This window comes from Rhinopithecus bieti, unplaced genomic scaffold (assembly GCF_001698545.2).
Source record: "Rhinopithecus bieti isolate Rb0 unplaced genomic scaffold, ASM169854v2 scaffold_20150, whole genome shotgun sequence".
NCBI classification, from domain to species: Eukaryota; Metazoa; Chordata; class Mammalia; order Primates; family Cercopithecidae; genus Rhinopithecus; species Rhinopithecus bieti.
Window position 1 is genome coordinate 2945566 of NW_016810565.1, and position 19490 is coordinate 2965055.

General features: G+C 42.1%; 1 long non-coding RNA gene across 1 annotated transcript; it reads right to left on the reverse strand.

The window, feature by feature from the left end:
* Positions 1–204: 204 nt before the first annotated feature.
* Positions 205–18769, reverse strand: LOC108542283 (uncharacterized). Its single transcript, XR_001889215.1, has 3 exons — positions 18595–18769; positions 1511–1658; positions 205–369 (listed from the first exon to the last, which is right to left on the reverse strand). It is a non-coding gene; the product is annotated as an uncharacterized LOC108542283 (long non-coding RNA).
* Positions 18770–19490: the final 721 nt, after the last annotated feature.

Sequence of the window (19490 nt, forward strand, 5' to 3'; positions counted from 1 at the left end):
TGCACTGGACCCTTGTATTGTCTTCCTAACAGTGCTGTAAGAAATGGCCAAAAATTAGTGATTAAAGCAAAATAAATTTACTATCTTCTAATTTGTAGTCAGAGGTTCTAAAAATCAATGTGTTGGTATGGCTGCATTCTCTCTCAGTGGTGTAGAGGAGAACCCGTTTTCCTTCCCTTTTTAGGTTCTTGAACCTACCTGCATTCCTTTGCATCCCTTGACTTGTGGCTTCTTCTTTCATCTTCAATGCCCACAGTGTATCATCTTCAAATTTCAAGTTTCTCTCTCTCTTCCTCATTCTCTATCACTTTTATAAGGTAAACAGTAAAAGCATAGGGTCTTGCACCTTCCAGCCAAAACATAATCATTCTGAAGGGCAAAATAAGGCATACAAATATTTTATATGTGGCCTCATTCTTTGGCTCAATGACAGTCTTTTCTTTAACTTCAGCGTCTTCAGGCCAATTAGTGGGTATTTCTAGACGTCTACAGGAAAGCTTTGGAATTCTTGTATGTTGCACAATGTTCCTAAAGACTGGTCATGCTACAGATTGTGCGGATTGTTTCTGTACCAGCCAGTCAGTCAGCCAACGGATAATCAAGAAATATGTATCAAGTTTATATTATTATACCAGGTACTCTGCTGCATATAGGATACAGTGGTGAATAAGACACATGTTCAAGCATTATCAACAGACAGCATCAAAAAAGCAAGCAGAGTAGCAGAAAGTGAATTACAGCTATTTACAACGCATATCTTCAGGAGCAGAATAGCAGAATGCAAACTAACACAATGCAAAGGAGGAAAGATTGAAGTCTGTGTCTATAGTAAAACTCCACTGCACTGGTTGTTCAAGAATAATAGATAAAAATTAAAAGATGTAGACCCTGCATTCAGAAAGTTTTCAGTGTAAGTGGGCAGACAGAATATTATACATAAAATGACAAAAAGGTTAGTCAATTATACATATAAATCAAGGGCAGGAACAAGGATACAGAAGGAAGAATTGTCTAGCAAGGTGAGGGAGCAATGAGCTCAGACCTGAAGGACTGCTGTGAACCGTCATGGAAGGAGACTGGAGGGTGCCACATGTAGTGGGAGTAAAGAAAGATCTGGACTTTCAACAAAGCATTTTCAACGCTAAGGAATAATCACCGTTGGTAGGGCAAAATCATTCTGCAAAGTACATCTGCACAGGTGTTGACAAATCTAGATGAAAGTGGCTGCATAGATGTCAGGTGTGGTTACAAAATCTAAGCTCCTTGATGGACGGGACTTTGCTTTATTCACCACTCTACCCATAGAACTCAAGCTACTGCCTAGCACAGAGTCGGCAATCAGTAAACATTTGTTGGTGGATAAGTGAGTGAACAAATGCAGAGACAGAGGAATGAGCAGGGAATTGCACTTTGGACCAGGGACAGTAATAAGTAGACCCCTCTAGCTTACCTCTCTGGAATGTGATACTAATCACCCAAAGGCCGGTTATCATTACTTGCCTTTGCCTACCTGGAGAGCCAAAGAAATCAAGGCCAGACGTGGAGGGTGTTAAGTCACAGACACAGCTTGTCCCTGCACACCGGAGCAGGAGTAGAAGCTGGGAGGTCTTTTTATTACATACATCCTGTAACAGTTCTCATGGGCTTGGCTTAAAATCCTACAAAATAAGAATGAGTAAAAGAAGTGGGGAGTATTTCTAGGAACTCCCTTGTTCTTCCAACACCCTATTCTTGTCTCTTTCAAGTGATCTGCTAAACGGCTGCTCCATGTGGTATAAATCCCCCCACCCCAGCACTGAGAGCCACAGTGTCACTACTGGAGGAAAAAACCTGAAGACAGGGGAACTGACAGAGTCAAGTGCATTAGACTAAATCACAGCATCTAATGAGGTTCCACAGCAACTACTTGCCATGCTCTTTAGGGAAACAGTTTCCTGTCTCCTTCATGTGGCCTCAGCAGGCCTTTCAGTATCTTATGCTGTGCAGAGTCCCTGTGAAATTTTCCCTCAGCCTTTCTCAGGGTGCTCCCGTACACCTTGGAGTTTCTTTTAGCCAACATCACAATCAGCTAGGGCTTTGAAAATGAATTCTTGTGAATAAAGTGAATTATGTAACACTATTCTTCCATAGGACAATTTTTCATCTATCGGGCTAGGCCCTTCATGCAGGAGAAGGTGGCAGTGAAGGATCTGGAAGGGGTGTCTTTCTGTGTCTCAGCTGTTTCCTGGAAGTTTGTTCCTGGGCACCTCCAGCTTTTCTTCACCTCTACCTTCCTTCAGTAGGAGAAACCAGAATGGTCCCCGACTACCCAAAGCAGGTCCCCAACAAGGAGCAAAGAAACAAAATACAAAGTAAATAAACACTGGGACAAGAAGGCAGCAGAGTAATGATAATGCTGTGAGCATGAAAAGCACTGTGGCCTCTCACTCCGCATCTGATATGTTTGGATATTTTATCCCCTCCATACTCATGTTGAGATGTGATCCCTCGTGTTGGATGTGGGCCTGGTGGGAGGTGTTTGGGTCGTGGAGGTGGATCCCTCATGAATGGCTTGGTGCCCCCCTCATGGTAGCAAGTAAATTCTTGCTCTGTGAGTTCACGTAAGATCTGGTTGTTTAAAAGAACCTGGAACTTCCAGCTCCCTCTCTCTTGCCCACTCTCTCCCTCATGGGACATCCAGGCTCCCTTAGGCTTTTCACCTTGACTGTAACCTTCCTGAGGCCCTCACAAGAAGCAGATGCTGGCACGATGCTTTGTGTGCAGCCTGCAGAACTGTGAGCCAAATAAGCTTATTTTTGTTGTAAATTACCCAGCCCCACATATTCCTTTACACCAATGCAAATGGACTAATGCACCATATCCAGTGGCCTCCTCCCCATTCACAACCTGCTAGCCAAGCAAGGGTGGTGGAGGCAGATTTGAGGGTGAGCCCTGGGATAGGAGGCAACTCTCACATGTGACTGACTGTGGCTTTGAAGCAGCTGCAATAACTTTTGTCTCCTGGGCAGACTGAGGTTAGGAGTTCAATCCATGCTACGGGGTGAGGTCAGAACACCTTCCCTTGCTTTGATCTCATTGGGCTCCAGCCTCCCTTGTAAAGGTCCTATTAAAGGGGGCTATTACTGTCTCTGTCTTGGCCTGCCTACTCTTTGGGAATTTTCCTATAATTCTGAATTATGTCAAATCAAGATTTAGTATTTGGAACGGTTTATTGAAAACCCTTCTGAAGGAAAGGGAAGGGCTAAGTGAGGTCTTTGGGGTTCTCCTGTACTGCTACTTTCAGTGGCGCTCTTTCTGCCCAAGGCCCTTTTTCAGTAAATTGCCCTGGTTGGCTAAACCCAGTGGGTTTCTCGCTATCACTATATACTCCTACAGGAATTTCAGAAGAATTATTCCTTTTTGCTTCCTGAAATGAGCATTCTATGAGCCTGTGTTTTTAAATAAAATGGCCTGGAATCATTTTCATTAAAAGATAGTTCTGAGGTACAGTGCAAACATTTAGCTTATGAAAACTAACAAGCAGATGAAACAAAAATTGTTGAGGGCTCTCAGTGAGGAACGCTCACTATAGGGGTGTTAGTCTTGAAGCAGTGAAGAGAGTTTGAGAGAGTTAAGGGAGGTGTTCTAAGCACATCTGCCCTGACCATGTACTGTTTGTCTAGTATGTGAGGTTCTGGACCAAGTCTCAGCAAGGAGAGCAAGGAGCAAGGGAATGCAGTGAGGTCTCTCCTCATAGTGCCCAGTCCAGGGGCAACCTAGAAAGGAGAACTTCAGGGTCACCCTAGGACTATTTTTGAGGGGGGGCACCAAGCCATTCATGAGGGATCCACCTCCACGACCCAAACACCTCCCACCAGGCCCACATCCAACATGAGGGATCACAGCTCAACATGAGTATGGAGGGGATAAAATATCCAAACATATCAGATGCGGAGTGAGAGGCCACAGTGCTTTTCATGCTCACAGCATTATCATTACTCTGCTGCCCTCTTGTCCCAGTGTTTATTTACTTTGTATTTTGTTTCTTTGCTCCTTGTTGGGCACCTGCTCTGGGTAGTCGGGGACCTTTCTGGTTTCTCCTACTGAAGGAAGGTAGAGGTGAAGAAAAGCTGGAGGTGCCCAGGAGCAAACTTCCAGGAAACAGTTGAGACACAGAAAGACACCCCTTCCAGATCCTTCACTGCCACCTTCTGCATGAAGGGCCTAGTCTGATAGATGAAAAATTGTCCAGTGGAAGAATAGTGTCACATAATTCACATTGTTCACAAAAATCCATTTCAAAGCCCTAGCTGATTGTGATGTTGGCTGAAAGAAACTCCAAGGTATATGGGAGCACCCTGAGAAAGGCTGAGGGAAAATTTCACAGTTGCACAGGGCATCCACTCAACACCATTTTAGTTCAAAAGAGACACTTGCTTAGGAACCTCCTTGTGAGTAGCTCACCTTGCATTCACCAGAGAAAGGGAGAAAACCACTAATCTAGAAGTAAAGGGACCTGTAACACAGAAGCTTCTGTATGACACTGCCAAGGCTCAAATCCCAACTCTATTCCTCACAATGTCCATGCTTTGAGGCACGTTATCTGATGGTTCCATGTATTCTTTTACTTCTTTATGAAATGGTAATGATAATAGTGCTGACACTGTCAAGTTATTGTGAAGATTACATGAGATGATATATTTAGAATAGAGCTTAGCCATAGTTAGAATTCAATAAATTTTGGCCATCACTACTATTAATCTTTCTAGTAATATTTCTTGTGTAAGAGGTATCCTATAATCAGGTTACTAGGAACTTGACTGCATCATTTTCTGTGTATTTTTAATTAAAGGAAAACTTCAAGAGAGCTCTTTTAATACAAAAGCTTTTTAAACCTCCAGCATCTATCCTTTCTGTTGGACTTTGAGGAAATCATAGATTGTTCCTTATCAAGTTTTTTTTGACTGGATTAGGCTGTACCATTGCATGTGACCTGCACAAATATAACATGTAAACAACAGTAAGGTTCACTTTCAAAGGACCTTAAAAAGTTGGAGGCCAGTCTAGGATCTTGATTTTACTAGGTGCAAAGGAATCGTTTGAGGTAGGAAAACCAGTTGATAACTGCCCTATGCACTGTACTCACTTTCAAAAAAAAAAAAAAAAAAAAAGTAAGAAGTTCACAATGGTAAGAACTGAAACCTGCAAAGCAAGTTAATCAAAATATAAGGTTAAAGTGTGGATTCTAAGTTGTCCAATATAATATGACACTAAAGCCAAAATTTCATACCATCTACAACTGAACTTTTCTTTTCTTTTTTTTTTTTTTTTTTTGGACGGAGTCTCGCTCTGTCCCCCCGGCTGGAGGTGAGTGGCCAGATCTCAGCCCACTGCAAGCTCCGCCTCCCAGGTTTGCGCCATTCTCCTGCCTCAGCCTCCCGAGTAGCTGGGACTACAGGTGCCCGCCACCTCGCCCGGCTAGTTTTTTGTATTTTTTTTTAGTAGAGACGGGGTTTCACCGTGTTAGCCAGGATGGTCTTGATCTCCTGACCTCGTGATCCGCCCGTCTCAGCCTCCCAAAGTGCTGGGATTACAGGCTTGAGCCACCGCGCCCGGCCGATTCTTTTCTTCATTAGAATTTTGTTCCATCTGTGTTTCACTAACATGTTCATTTACATTTACTGTCCTATGAAGTCATTACATAGCCTCTTTTCTGAGGGCTCAGACCTTTAGATGGTCCTTCCTCAAGTTCACCTGAGAGTCACGCTTTCTAAAAGCCCATGGATTCCACAAGGAATTGGTTGTCTAAGCTTATGACATACACATTCTGATCTCGAACTGAGGGCCACTATGAGAGCCTGCCTATTGACCTCTGGCCACCCCTCCAATCCCTTCATGCACTGCAGCCACAGTGATTATTTCAAAACAAAAATCTTATTATCCTCTAAAATCTTAAATGTTTAAAAGAAACAAACCACCTTAAATGGCTTTCCACTTCTCTTAGGATTATCCAAACCGATCTAAATGTTGAACATGGTCTACATGTTCCAATAGACTGCAGCCTCAATTTCAACTCCATTTTCATGGAGCTCTCTCCTCATGCCAGCCAGACAAGCTGTATTTTTATTTCTTAAATACACTACCGAGGACATTTGCATATATTGTTCTTTCCTCCCAGAATGCTATTCCAATGCCTCTTTCAGTTTTGCCTCAGGTAACTCAGACATCCTTTTAGCCTAGCTCAGGTCTGGTTTGGGTTTTTGTTATATAAATTCACAGTACCTATCTTCATGTGTACTTACATATTTATAATTTCAAATATTTAATTAATAGTCTGCCTTTAAAATACGTATCCCAAGAACACAGAGCCTGTGTTTGTTTTAGCATTATCACAAACAAAATTGTTTAGCCCATGGTCAGCCTTCACACAGATATGTGAAACCATTTTTTAGACAGGGTCTCACTTTGTTGCCTACGCTAAAGTGCAGTGTCATGATCATGACTTACTGTGGCTTTGACCTCCCAGGCTCAAGATATCCTCCCACTTCAGCCTCCTGAGTAGCTGGGACTACGGGTGTGTGCCAACGTGCCTGGCTAATTTTTTTTTTTTTTTTTTTTTGTAGAGACACGTCTTGCCATGTTGCCCAGGCTGGTCTTGAACTCCTGGGCTCAAGCAATCCTCCCATGTCTGCCTCCCAAAGTGCCAGGATGACAGGTGTGAGCCACCACACCTGGCCTGAAACCTTTAAATCTAAGAGAAAAACTCATCTATACATTTCAACAATTTTTACTTAAAAATCCCAGTTACCCAAGGTCATAATTTTCATGTAATATTGCCAGAAGGTCTTTAACCAAATGTCACCTTTTAACTAAGAAGGCAACTGGCAACTATTTCTAAAACTTAGATTCCTGTCTCAGTATTCTCTATTTCTGTTTACTGTCCTTGTTTTTGCCTTAGCATTTACCACCATTCAACCTACATTATATTAAATGTGTCTAGTTTGTTGTCTGTATCACATAGTAGAATGTTAGCTCCATAAGGGAGTAAATTTTGACTCTTATTTACAACTATAGTCCCAGTATCTAAAACAAAGCTTAGAACACATTAAGAACTTGGTAAGTATTTGTTATCAAATTCTATAACTCAACTCAGCACTACTAGACCCATTGACTCAAGCTGATATCTTCTCAACAAAATCATACATGACATAAGAAAAATAAATAGCTTGTTCTCATGTGATGGGTTTTCTAGACCAATATTAGCCACTGTCCACATGTGGCTATTGAGCACAGAAATGTGTCTAGTCCAAATTAAAATGTGAGTATAAAATACGCACTGGATTTCAAATAATTCGGATAAAAAAAGAATGGAAAATATATCAGGAATCATTTTATATTGATTGCTTATTGAAATGATAATATTTTAGATATATTGGGTTAAATAAAATATATTATTAAAATACTTTTTACCTGTTTCTTGTTTCTTTTTTAATGACGCTACTAGAAAATTTAAAATTATATACATGTCTTACATTATATTTCTATTGGAGAGAACCTGTTCCAGAATACACTTTTCCAATGCCTGAAACACCTTTTTGAGGAAATGCTAGGATGCAGACCAAAATGTAAAGAAGCTGACCTCTTAATCCTCTTTAGAGGAATTCACATTATTTGTGTACAGTAGTCCCACCTCATCGGAGGAGGTTGAGCATTCTGCAGTTTCAGTTACCCAGGGTCAACTGAGGTCCATAAAACAAGTGAGTATAGTACAATAAGATATTTTGAGAGAGAGAGAAACAACATTCATGTAAATTTTATTACAGTATATTGCTATAACTGTTCTATATTATTTTTAGTTATTGCTCATCTCTTTCTGTACCAACTTATAAATTTTATCATGAGTATGTCTGTATAGGAAAAAACATAGTATATAAAGAATTCAATACTATCTGTAGCTTTAGACATCCAGTGGAAGCTTTGGAACATATCCCTTTAAGATAGGTGGAATTACTGTATAAGGAATAAGGGTTGTAGAAAAAATTCCCTTTTACATGATGGTTTTAATCAGCTTCTTTCTTAAACATGAAACAAATGAATTTTGGTAGAACACAGAGTGAACTAGGGCTCTTAAACTCAAGTAATCATAGAAGTATTACTTATTTGTCTGTTATCTGGCATACAATCATGTATTTGTCTGTTCCCACACTGCTATAATGAACTACTTGAAACTGGGTTATTTATGAATAGAGGTTTAATTGGCTCACAGTTCCTCAGGATGTGCAGTAAGCATGTCTGGGAGGCCTCAGGAAACTTACCATCATAGCAGAAAGTGAGGAGGAAGAAAGCACCTTCTTCACATGGCTGCAGGAGAGAGAGAAAGCAAAGAAAGAAGTGCCACACACTTTTAAACCATTAGATCTCATGAGAAATTACTCACTATCATGAGAGAAACAAGGGGGAAATTCATCCCCATGATTCATCACCTTCCACCAGGCCCTTCCTCCAACTCAACATGAGATTCGGCTGGGCACACAAATCTAAACCATATGCTGCCTCTGGTCCCTCCCAAATCTCATGTCCTCCTCACATTGCAAAATACAATTATCCTTTCTCAACAGTTCCCCAGTCTTAATTTATTTTAACATTAACTCAAAAGTCCACTGTCCAAAGTCTCATCTGAGACAAATTAAGTCCCTTCTGCCTATAAGCCTGCAAAATCAAAAGCAAGTTTGTTACTTCCAAGATACAGTGGGGGTACAGGCTTTGGGTAAATGCTCCCATTTAGGAGAAATTAGCCAAAGCAAAGGGGCTACAGGCCCCATGCAAGTCCAAAACCCAGTAGGGCAGTCATTAAATCTTAAAGCTCCAAAATAATCTCCTTTTACTCCATGTCTCATATTCAGGATATGCTGATGCAAGAGGTGGACTCCCAAGGCCCTGGGCAGCTCCACCCATGTGACTTTTCAGGGCACAGCCCCAATGGCTGCTTTCATGAGCTGGCATTAAGTGTTTGTGGCTTTTCTAGGTGCATGGGGCAAGTTGTCAATGGAGCTACCATTCTGAGGTATGAAAGATGGTGGCTCTCTTACCACAGTTCTACTAGGAAGTGCCCCAGTGAGGACTCTGTGTGGGAGCTCACCTTTTCCCTTTACACTGCCCTAGTAGAAGTTCTCCATGCAGAAGTTCTGCAGGCTCCACTCCTGCAGCAGACTTCTGCCTGGACATCCAGGCATTTCCGTACATCCTCTGAAATCTAGGGAGAGGTTCCCAAACCTCAACTGTTGCCTTCTGCATACCTGCAGGCCCAACACCAAGTGGAAGCCACCAAGGCTTGGGACTTACACCCTCTGAAGTCACAGCCTGAGCTGTACCTTGGCACCTCTTAATCATGGATAAAGCTGGGATGGCTAGGATGCAAGGTGCCATGTTCCAAGGCAAAACCATTTTTCCCTCCTAGGCCTCCAGGCCTGTAATGGGAGGGGCTGCCATGGCAGTCTGTGAAATGTCATGGAGACATTTTCCCCCATTGTCTTGCCTATTAACAAATTTCTGCATCTGGTTTGAATTTCACCCCAGCAAATGGGTTTTTCTTTCTACTGCATGGTCAGGCTGCAAATTTTCCAAACTTTTATGCTCTGCTTCTTTTTAAATATAAGTTCCAGTTTCAGATCATCTCTTCATTCATGTATATGAGCATACACTTTTAAAAACAGTCAGATTACATCTTGAATGCTTCACTCCTTAGAAATTTCTTCCACCAGATACTCTAAATATTCTCTCTCAAGTTCAAAATTCCACAGATCTCTAGGGCAGAGGCAAAATGTGCCAGTCTCTTTGCTAAAGCATAGCAAGAGTGACCTTTACTCCAGTTCCCAGTACGTTCCTCATCTCCATCTGAGACCACCTCAGCCTGAACTTCATTGTCCATATCACTATCAACATTTTGGTCAAAACCATTCAACAAGTCTCTAGGATGTTCCAAATGTTTCCATGTCTTTCTGTCTTCTTCTGAGCCCTCCAAACTGCTCCAATCTCTGCCCATTACCTAGTTCCAACGTTGCTTCCACATTATCAGGTATAGCAGTGCCCCACTCCCAGTACAAATTTTCTGTATTAGTGTGTTCTCACACTGCTATAAATAACTACCTGAGACAGGGTAATTTTTGAAGAAAAGAGGTTTAATTGACACACAGTCCTGCAAGCCGTACAGGAAGCAAGAAGTTCCTGGAAGGCCTCAGGAAACTTACAATCATGGTGGAAGACTAAAAGGAATCAAGCACCTTCTTCACATGATGTCAGAAGAGAGAGAGCAAAGGGGGAAGTGCCACACACTTTTAAATCATTATGTCTCATGAGAACTCATCCACTATTATGAGAATAGCAAGGGAGAAATTCGCCCCCATGATCCAATTGCTTTCCACGAGATCCTTCTTCAAATTCAACATGAGATTTGGGTGAGGACATCAATCCAAACCATATCAAATCATTATTCTGATTTTCTCAATTTTAACTGAATTCTCAAATGATACTGATAGATTTATCTTAAAGTTTATATTGTTGTCATGTCTCAAAGTTATATTTCTCTTGAAACAAATAAATATAGGTCCTTTAGAGGTGCTATCTCCATTTTAAAGTCTGTACTAAAAAACTTATTTTCTGGCCGGGCGCAGTGGCTCAAGCCTGTAATCCCAGCACTTTGGGAGGCCGAGATGGGCGGATCACGAGGTCAGGAGATCGAGACCATCCTGGCTGACACGGTGAAACCTCGTCTCTACTAAAAAAATACAAAACTAGCCAGGCGAGGTGGCGGGCGCCTGTAGTCCCAGCTACTCGGGAGGCTGAGGCAGGAGAATGGCGTAAATCCGGGTGGCGGAGCTTGCAGTGAGCTGAGATCCGGCCACTGCACTCCAACCCGGGCGACAGAGCGAGACTCCGCCTCAAAAAAAAACAAAAAACAAAAAAAAAACTTATTTTCTGATGGTCCACTCATCTAAAATGAGTGTGTTAAATCATAAAAGGAAACAGTTGGTCAAATTTACCAGTAAGCATAGCATAAATGAGTGTCCATGTAACTAGTGTAATGGTGATATACTCAACACATTTGATAAATATTTTCTGCATCGGTCAGTGGAATATTGAGATGATAATATGTTGAACCTATCTTCAAAGAGTCTGTAGTTTTATGAGGAAGATGACACATAAGCAGTTAATTTCAACATCATGTGGTAATTTTCTGATAAACAGCAAAACTGGGTGCAATAGGTGAACAAAAAAGGGAACCAGACCCAACTGATTAGTGTGTGTGTGTATTTGCAAACGCATCATGTAGTGAGATGATGGAAGAGATAGGCAGGAACAAATGTTATATCTCCAATTAAGAATCAATATTATTTATTATTGAATAATTAGACTTTTTTGTTTATCATCATCTTGATATGCTACATTAGTTTGAAAGTGATCACTTCCTTCTTACCGGGACTTTCACTATAACTGTTCAGAGTCTTCTTGTGTTAATAAGGAGTAATGAGATCAAGTAGATAAGATAGCTATGATGAAGATTTTCTGCATTTCTTTACTTTCTAAGAAACGCTCTGCCATCACAGAAGGAAAGACAACTTCTTCCTTGTTGCTAATGGCATGTTTTTACTAAGTTATCCTGGCCAGGACTGTATGATCTTGCTCAAGTGCCTTCCTGAGCATTGCATCAAACCTAAGGAAGCTTCCAGAGAAAGTCTCAATCCTGCCTGTAGGATTGCCCTGGGACTCATCTTTGGAGGAGATGGAAGAGCTTATGTTTAGGTGAAAGAAGAGACCAGCCTTCTCAAATGCCAAAATATCCAAAGTGTCTCATATGCAGGTCTGGTATCAAAAGCTTATGGAAATTTGTTCATTTGGGAAGCAGTTTCTGGATACTGCTGGAGACTCGAAAGTTAAGTTAGAGAATTTCAACTGCAGTCATAATCATAATGCTTATTCATAGATAAATGAATTTGCGTTCAAGGAAAAGAAGTTCAAGGTATTCTAAATTTAGTGATTTCTATCAAACTAGACTACTAGAAAGCAACAGGCCTGCTCCCCTTCTCCCAATGCAAAATGTCTTGTACCCAATATTTGATACAGTAAAATAAAAGATAGAAAATTATTCTACATGTACAATTAAACCATTTTAAAGGGATACTTTATTATGTGTCATTATGTGGTTCAATGACTCTTTGCACTACATAACTAATCCAAAAATTTATTTACAACTTAGAATCTGAAAAAAAAGATAGACTTGTATCTGGTTATAAAACAATAGCCCATCATGTTTCTCTAATTATCTTGCCTGCCAAGAAGCACAGGCAGTGCTACTGTTCAAGCAAGCTAGTTCAGTGTTTCCCAAAGGGTGCTCCACAGAGTTCTACTGCATGATGATTTTAAAAACATTTGTTTAATGACATAAATGTGAGAAAAGGAATGTACAATTCCATCAGCATATTAACAATTGTAAGAGATCTAACAATAAATGTTTATATTTGTGTATTTGCTTATTTATTTATTTTTATTTCAATAGTTTTTGGGAAACAGATGGTTTTGGTTACATGGATAAATTCTTTATTGGTGATTTCTGAGATATTGGTGCACCTATCACCTGAGCAGTGCACACTGTACCCAGTGTTAGACTTTTATTCCTCACCCTCTTCCCACCCTTCTCCCTGAGTCCCCAAAGTCCATTATATCATTCTTATGCCTTTGTGTCCTCACAACTTAGCTCCCACTTATAAGTGAGAACATACAACGTTTTTTCCTTCTTGTGTTACTTCACTTAGAATAATGATCTCCAACTCCAACCAGGTTGCTGTGGATGCCATTATTTTTTTCCTTTTTATGGTTGAGTAGTATTCTATGGTACACACACACACACACACACACACACACTACATTTTCTGTATCCACTCATTGGTTGGTGGGCTGGTTCCATATTTTTGCCATTGTGAATTGTGCTGCTATAAACACAAATGAGCAAGTCTCTTTTTTCACATAATGACTTCTTTTCTTCTGGGTAGATACCCAGCAGTGGGATTGCTGGATCAAATGGTAGTTCTTCCTTATCCAACTATAGACTTCTGCCTTTGCATAATATCTGCTATTTCAAATCTCACAAAGTTGGGAAAGGCCATTGACTGATTTATTTCCCTCTTCCTTCTAGAGGTCCATTTTGTTTTTCTCTACTTCCATGCCTATCTTCCATATATGGATTATAAGGCACAGATAATAAACTGTGAGTGGGGGCAAGTCTGTATGTATATGTATGTAAACACACACACACACAAAAGGTGTATGTTCTGTTCTGCTTCTTTCCTCCCCCCACCCCTGCTTTAGCTATTGAGCTCAAGCTTGTTCCTGGCAGGACCTGCTCATAACAATATAGCCTTCTAGGGAAAACCCAAAGCCCTTCAGGAAGTGGTATGTGATGATGTACTATAGTAGCTGGTGTGTTTCTTTCTGAGTCAGGGCTGCCACAAGGGGGTCCCCAGGAATTGACACCTCTCTGAAAAGATGTTAAGATGCTAGTGCTGAGGTCATGACTGCCTCTCCCTTTGTTAAGGGCCCTCTAGGGCTTTTCCCAAGACACTGAGATTAATAGAATCCAAACCAGATTTCAGCCCAGGTCCTCCCCTCTCTTTGAATTACCGTTGCTTCCTTATTTTTTTTCCTTCTTCTTCTCCTTTTTTTCTTTCAGACGGAGTCTCGTTCTGTCACCCAGGCTACAGTGCAGTGGTGTCATCTCAGCTCATTGAATCTCTGCCTCCCAGCTTCAAGCGATTCTCCTGCCTCAGCCTCCTGTGAGCTGGGATTACAGGTGCGCACCACCATGCCTGGCTAATTTTTGTATTTTTAGTAGAGATGGGGTTTCACTATGTTGGTCAGGCTAGTCTTGAACTCCTGACCTCACGATCCACCTGCCTCGGTCTCCCAAAGTGCTGGGATTACAGACGTGAGCCACCGTGCCCGGCCTGCTTCCTTGTTTTAATGCTTCCTTGGAGTATCTTTGGTCACCAGTTTACGGTTTCACATCCTTTTACCGTAAAAGGCACACTTCTGTGCTGCATCCAAAGCAGTGTTATAAAAATGTTCCCGTGGGTTCATTTTGCATTTGCTCCCAAATCTTCCTCATGAGAAGACTAACTTAAAAGGGTGCCTGAAACATACCACATGCCTGGAGCAGCAGTAATGATGTCGTTTCACATGTTCAGAGATCTTTAACTCTTCTTCCCTGTGCTGGTCAGTGCACGTCTTCAGAGGCTCAGTTCTATAGGACTCTGTCAGGCTGATTCCTACAGAAAAATACTCCCATGCTGCTTTATAAGGAATTAACACTACTGTGAAAGAATCCTAGAACCATTGTCATTTAGTTGAAATCTTGCTTCTTTTATGTAAAGTAATAATAATACCATTATTAAGAGAGTTCAGAAATGCTGGCCAATTTCTCTTTTGTCAGCAGCTGTCTGGAAAGCTTTTACCTAGAGAGCAACTTTACATGCTAGAGCTTCTTTTCTCTAGAAGACTCCAGATCATTCTCAAACCATTCTCTTTGAAAGATGGAGAAAACTAGGCCCAGTGGAAGGCAGTGAATCTCCACAGGCTGCTTTTGAACCTGTTCTGGATTCAGCGTACAGTACCTCAGTCCGAGATCAACTTTCCAATGTATGGCACTGCTTCCTGGACCCAATCTGTCATTTAAAAAATAATGCTTATAAAACTTTGACCCGTGAACCAGAATCTCCTGGAGTGCTTATTATAAGACTATATTTTAGTGGAAAAATTGGTGAAATCTGAATAAAGTCTGTAAATAGTAAGTGAATAGTATGAGAAAATTAAGTGAATAGTAATGTACCACAGTTGTATATGAAATTAACATTAGGCTTTTGGGTATTTACCCGAAGGAATTGAAAGCAGGGACTTGAACAGATATTTGCACACCCATGTTTACAGCTGCATTATTCACAATAGTCAATAGGTAGAAACAATCCACATATCCATCAACACACAAATGAAGAAAGAAAACGTGGTATATACATGCAATTGAATATTATTGAGCCTTACAAAGGAATGAAATTCTGACACATGCTGCAATATAAATGAACCTTGAAGACACTAGGTTAAGTGAGATAAGCCAGATACAAAAGGACAAATGTTGCATGGTTCCACCTATATGAGGTACCTAACAGAGTCAAATCCATAGAGAGAGAAAGTCGAATGACGGCTGGCAAGAGAGAATGGGGTGTTATCATTCAATGGCTACATCGTTTCCATTTGGGAAGATAAAAGATGGATGATGGTGATGGCTGTCCAGCAACGTGAATGAATATTCTTAATGCCATTGAACTGTACACTTAAAATACTTAAAATAGTAAATGTTATATTATGTATATTTTACTACAATTTTTTAAATTAAAATTAGGGGAAATGGAATGGAGGTGAAGGGTTTACTAAATTGACAATACTATGTGTGCAACTTTTTTTGTAACTCTGAAATGATTTTCCAAAATAGTTGATTTTTTTAAGCCACTAATGGAGTACTAGACATTCACCATCAACAACAACAAGAAAAACGTATTTCTGGCCTCCACACTAAACTATCAGGATCTCTAGAGTTGGGAGGTGGGCAAAGCACTTTCTTTTTAATAAGTTTTAAAATTTAAGAACCACGTTTTCTTCAAGATATTTCTAATAATCATCTTCTTTCTTCCTACTTCTTTCGTCAGTGATGGAATGAAATCTATGCGTGAATTTCCGGGCCACCAATTTTGTAGGTAGATGGTGCTTCATGACTGTGCTCTGGTTAGGCTTTGGGCTCAGCGAGGGCCACTGGGAGTGCATGTAACCCCGGAACTAATGGTGTCGCCAGGCCCCTACCCCTTCCCCAGATCCTCTCTCTGTGGCTCCTGCTTTCTTTCCACCTCCACTTCTCTACCTTAGAAAAAAGGCTCCATTCCTGAGAAACTCAGTAACCATGGATTGATCAGGTCACGCCCAAGCTTATTTGCCTCTCCTTCCTTACCCTCTCTCAATGACCCCTTTCGAAAAGGGTCAGGGGCAGATTTGTAATGGAATACAAGAACAACAGGCAAGAAAATGTGACAAGAGCGTTGAGCTTTAAAGCTTTCTTGTCTCGATGTTACACTCAATAAAAAGAAAAAAACAGTGATCATGGGCATGTCAGGCTGGGGGCTTGGAGGCCAGAAGTGAGTCCTGTTTCCTCCATGAAAGCTATAGCACTTTACTTCTCAGTGACTCAGTTTCCCACTTGTAAAATGGGAGAGGTGGAAGAGAAAGACTCTAGGACTTCCCCAGCTTTGAAAGAGTGTGATTGAACAAAATAAGACCATCCTGACCTGAAGTGGCCACTATCCTTAGGAGCAAAACTTGCACATTTAGCAGCTCAATGATCAATATTTCTTTTCTTTTCTATATATATATTTTTTTCTTTTCTTTTTTTTTTTTGAGACGGAGTTTCACTCTCATCAGCCAGGCTGGAGTGCAGCAGCGTGATCTCGGCTCACTGCAACCTCTACCTCTTAGACTCAAGCCATTCTCCTGCCTCAGCCTCCCGAGTAGGTGGGACTACAGGCATGCACCGCCATGTCCGGCTAATTTTTGTATTTTTAGCAGAGACAGGGTTTCACAATGTTGGCCACACTGGTCTCAATCTCCTACCTCAAGCGATTCACACACCTTGGCTTCCCAAAGTGCTGGGATTACAGGCATGAGCCACCGCGCCCAGCCAGCAGCTCAACATTTCTAAACAAAGATGGAACACTAAGATGATTCAAACTAAACTTCTAAATGAAGATGATATGACTGAGTCAACTTTTCCAACACCTCTACAAGAGAGAGTGTTGGGAGGAGAGAGGCACCGGTGGCCTCTGAGACACCATGAGGCGACTCCGTTTTTTGATGTGTATGTAAGTGGCTCCTGTCTTACTCTTTATTGAAGAAAAAGAAACTGTGACAGGAACGAGTTTGGTGTTTAGAAGAAGAAAAGAGTGTGGGGGCTTGCTGATGCCCCATGCTCTCTTCTCATTTTTCTCCTCACTCGTGATTTTTGGCCAAGCAAACAGTCCCCTGGAGGATGGCATGACCTTGAGTGGGCTCGCCTAGTCTTTGGGACTTTGGAAGCTGGGATGCTGAAGTTTGGAGACAGCATGCTTGCTGCTCAGGGTTGGAAGCTTAGGTACTTAATAAAGTCTGAAAACTGTTGTTCCAACAGGGATAGCCAGCTGAGCAGCACTGAGCTGTCAGCTCCAGCCGGGCCTAGAAGAAGGGAAGCAGGTCAACTGAGAGCTGACACACAGAGAGCAAAGCAGAGTGGGAGAAAAGGGTGCAACACAGACAAATTGAGGTGAGAGGGCTCCCTTCTACCAGGGTTGCCCTTCCCACAGAAGCCAGTGACATCTAGGCACAGCAGCTTCCTTAAGCATCCCCAGATTCACTTTCCTGGGCTCTGGGGTATCCAAATCTTGTAAGCAGTCCCATCAGCCTGCCAGAACTTTGTCACTCCTCCTGCTGCCTTGGCTAACGTCGGGAACTGGATGATCCTTCTGTCTGGTTTATGGACTCTTGATTTTATTCTTGCTGCCACTAAGGCTGCTATCATGGTTGTCGGATTTCTTTGGAACTTGAAGATGGGCAGGGGGTGCTTTCATAGTTACTGACAAGGTAATCTCGGGAGCACTCATTTCCCTGACTCTGGAGATGAAAGCGAACAAAAACAAAAACAATAAGCAGTTTATATTGGGCCAACCATCTGTGGCTAAGGAGAAAGGCCAAGCAATGACTACAGCTTCCCAGCCCAGGAGAGGGCTCAATTCACAGGCTGGGAACATGGACAGCCAGAAACGCTAAGGGTGATTATGAGCTTTCACGAGTCTGAGCTGGAGCCTCATCTGCCTGTTTTGCATTTCAGACGGGAGGAGGCAGTGTGGATGAGACTGTCAGACCTGGCAGCATTTCCCTTGCAACTCTAGGACTTATTTGCCGAGTGACCTTGGACAAGCCCCTTAACCTCTCACAGCCTTCAATTCTCTGCCTATGAAACAGAACTAGCAACATTTCATTAAAACTTAAGGAATCTGAAGCATAATGGCATTTCTCTATTAGAGCTTTCTCTGCTTGACCCTTGGTAATTTTTGCCTTTCAGCACCTTTCTGGAAAGAAATGAAATGAGTAGCGTCTTCTTGTGAACAGGAGTCTTTCACGGAAAAAATAATTCCCTTGCCCCGGCACCTTTCTTTCATGGCTAGTTGTGCCACTGACTTGTTGCATATCCCAGACCCAGGCACTTTTCTTTTCCTTGCCACTAGACCAACACTAGATCTTATAGCAGCCCCCATATAGAAATGATTTCCACAGGATCCTCATGCTGTGGGTTCTCAGGCTCCTAATAGCGAGTGTGGAACCATCAGGCCATTCAGAGTTCACTGAATATGACTTTTGCAATAAAGATTAGATCCCAATAATCCCTGCTCACAACACGATTACTAGTTAATCCATCCCAGTCGAGGGTTCCTTTTCTCCTTTGAGTCACAAGGAATCCTTATTACATGAAAGATGAAAACTTGAAATGCCTACCAGAAATATCACCACATGCACCATCCCCCAAAGCAGGCCGTGGGGTCGGTCGATGAGTCTTCCCTGTGGTTTGGATGCTGACGCCTGAGTGACTCCCCTCATGAGCTCAGAAGCAGAGAGAGGGAACTGTTTTCAAAGCAGAGAGGTGGCTTAGAGGAAACAGGTACAGGCCTCAGCAAAGAACTTGACTCCATGTGAATGTTCACTCTGTGTGAAATTGTTCTTATTATAGTGATTTGTGGGGAAGAAATAACCAAGGAGGGAAATAAACAACCACACTGACAAGATAAAGGAAGAAACCCAGGCCCTAGAAAGGAGATTTTTCTAGGCTGATTTCTGTGCCTGAAATGCACCCATCGACTCTTCTGGAAACTCGGCTGTGTCTTCCACCCCTGAGGCCAGCCCCTCCCAGAGCTAACTGCAGCCCAAGCAAGCCCCCGTGGCAAGAGTACAGCAGGGGCCTTCAGCTCACCCACCTCTGCTCTCTGATCGTGGCACACCGAGCCTGTCAGACCACTTACAGCCTTGCTATTTGATCTTATCGGGCCCTGTCAGGGAGGTGAAGTGCATGCGTCAAGAAGTTCGTGCCTGTTCATCATTGTGGTTGCCCTGAAGTGGAGCAGGCAAGGTAACACTTGAAGCCATTTTTGCATAGAATTGCACAAACAGCAGCGGGTGTCATAGACTCAGTGGTTCCATTTCAGATCGAGAAAACACCCACAGAATGGTAGAGGCTTCTAAAGAAACACCACAAAACACAGAGCAGCACATACTCATGCACACACCAGAGCAGTGTGAGCCAAAGCCCCGGGCGGGAGGACGTGCTGTGCGCCAACAAAAAACAAAGCGGGAGATGCATTATTTGTTGGGGGTTAGAAAGGTTGGGAGACTGAGGC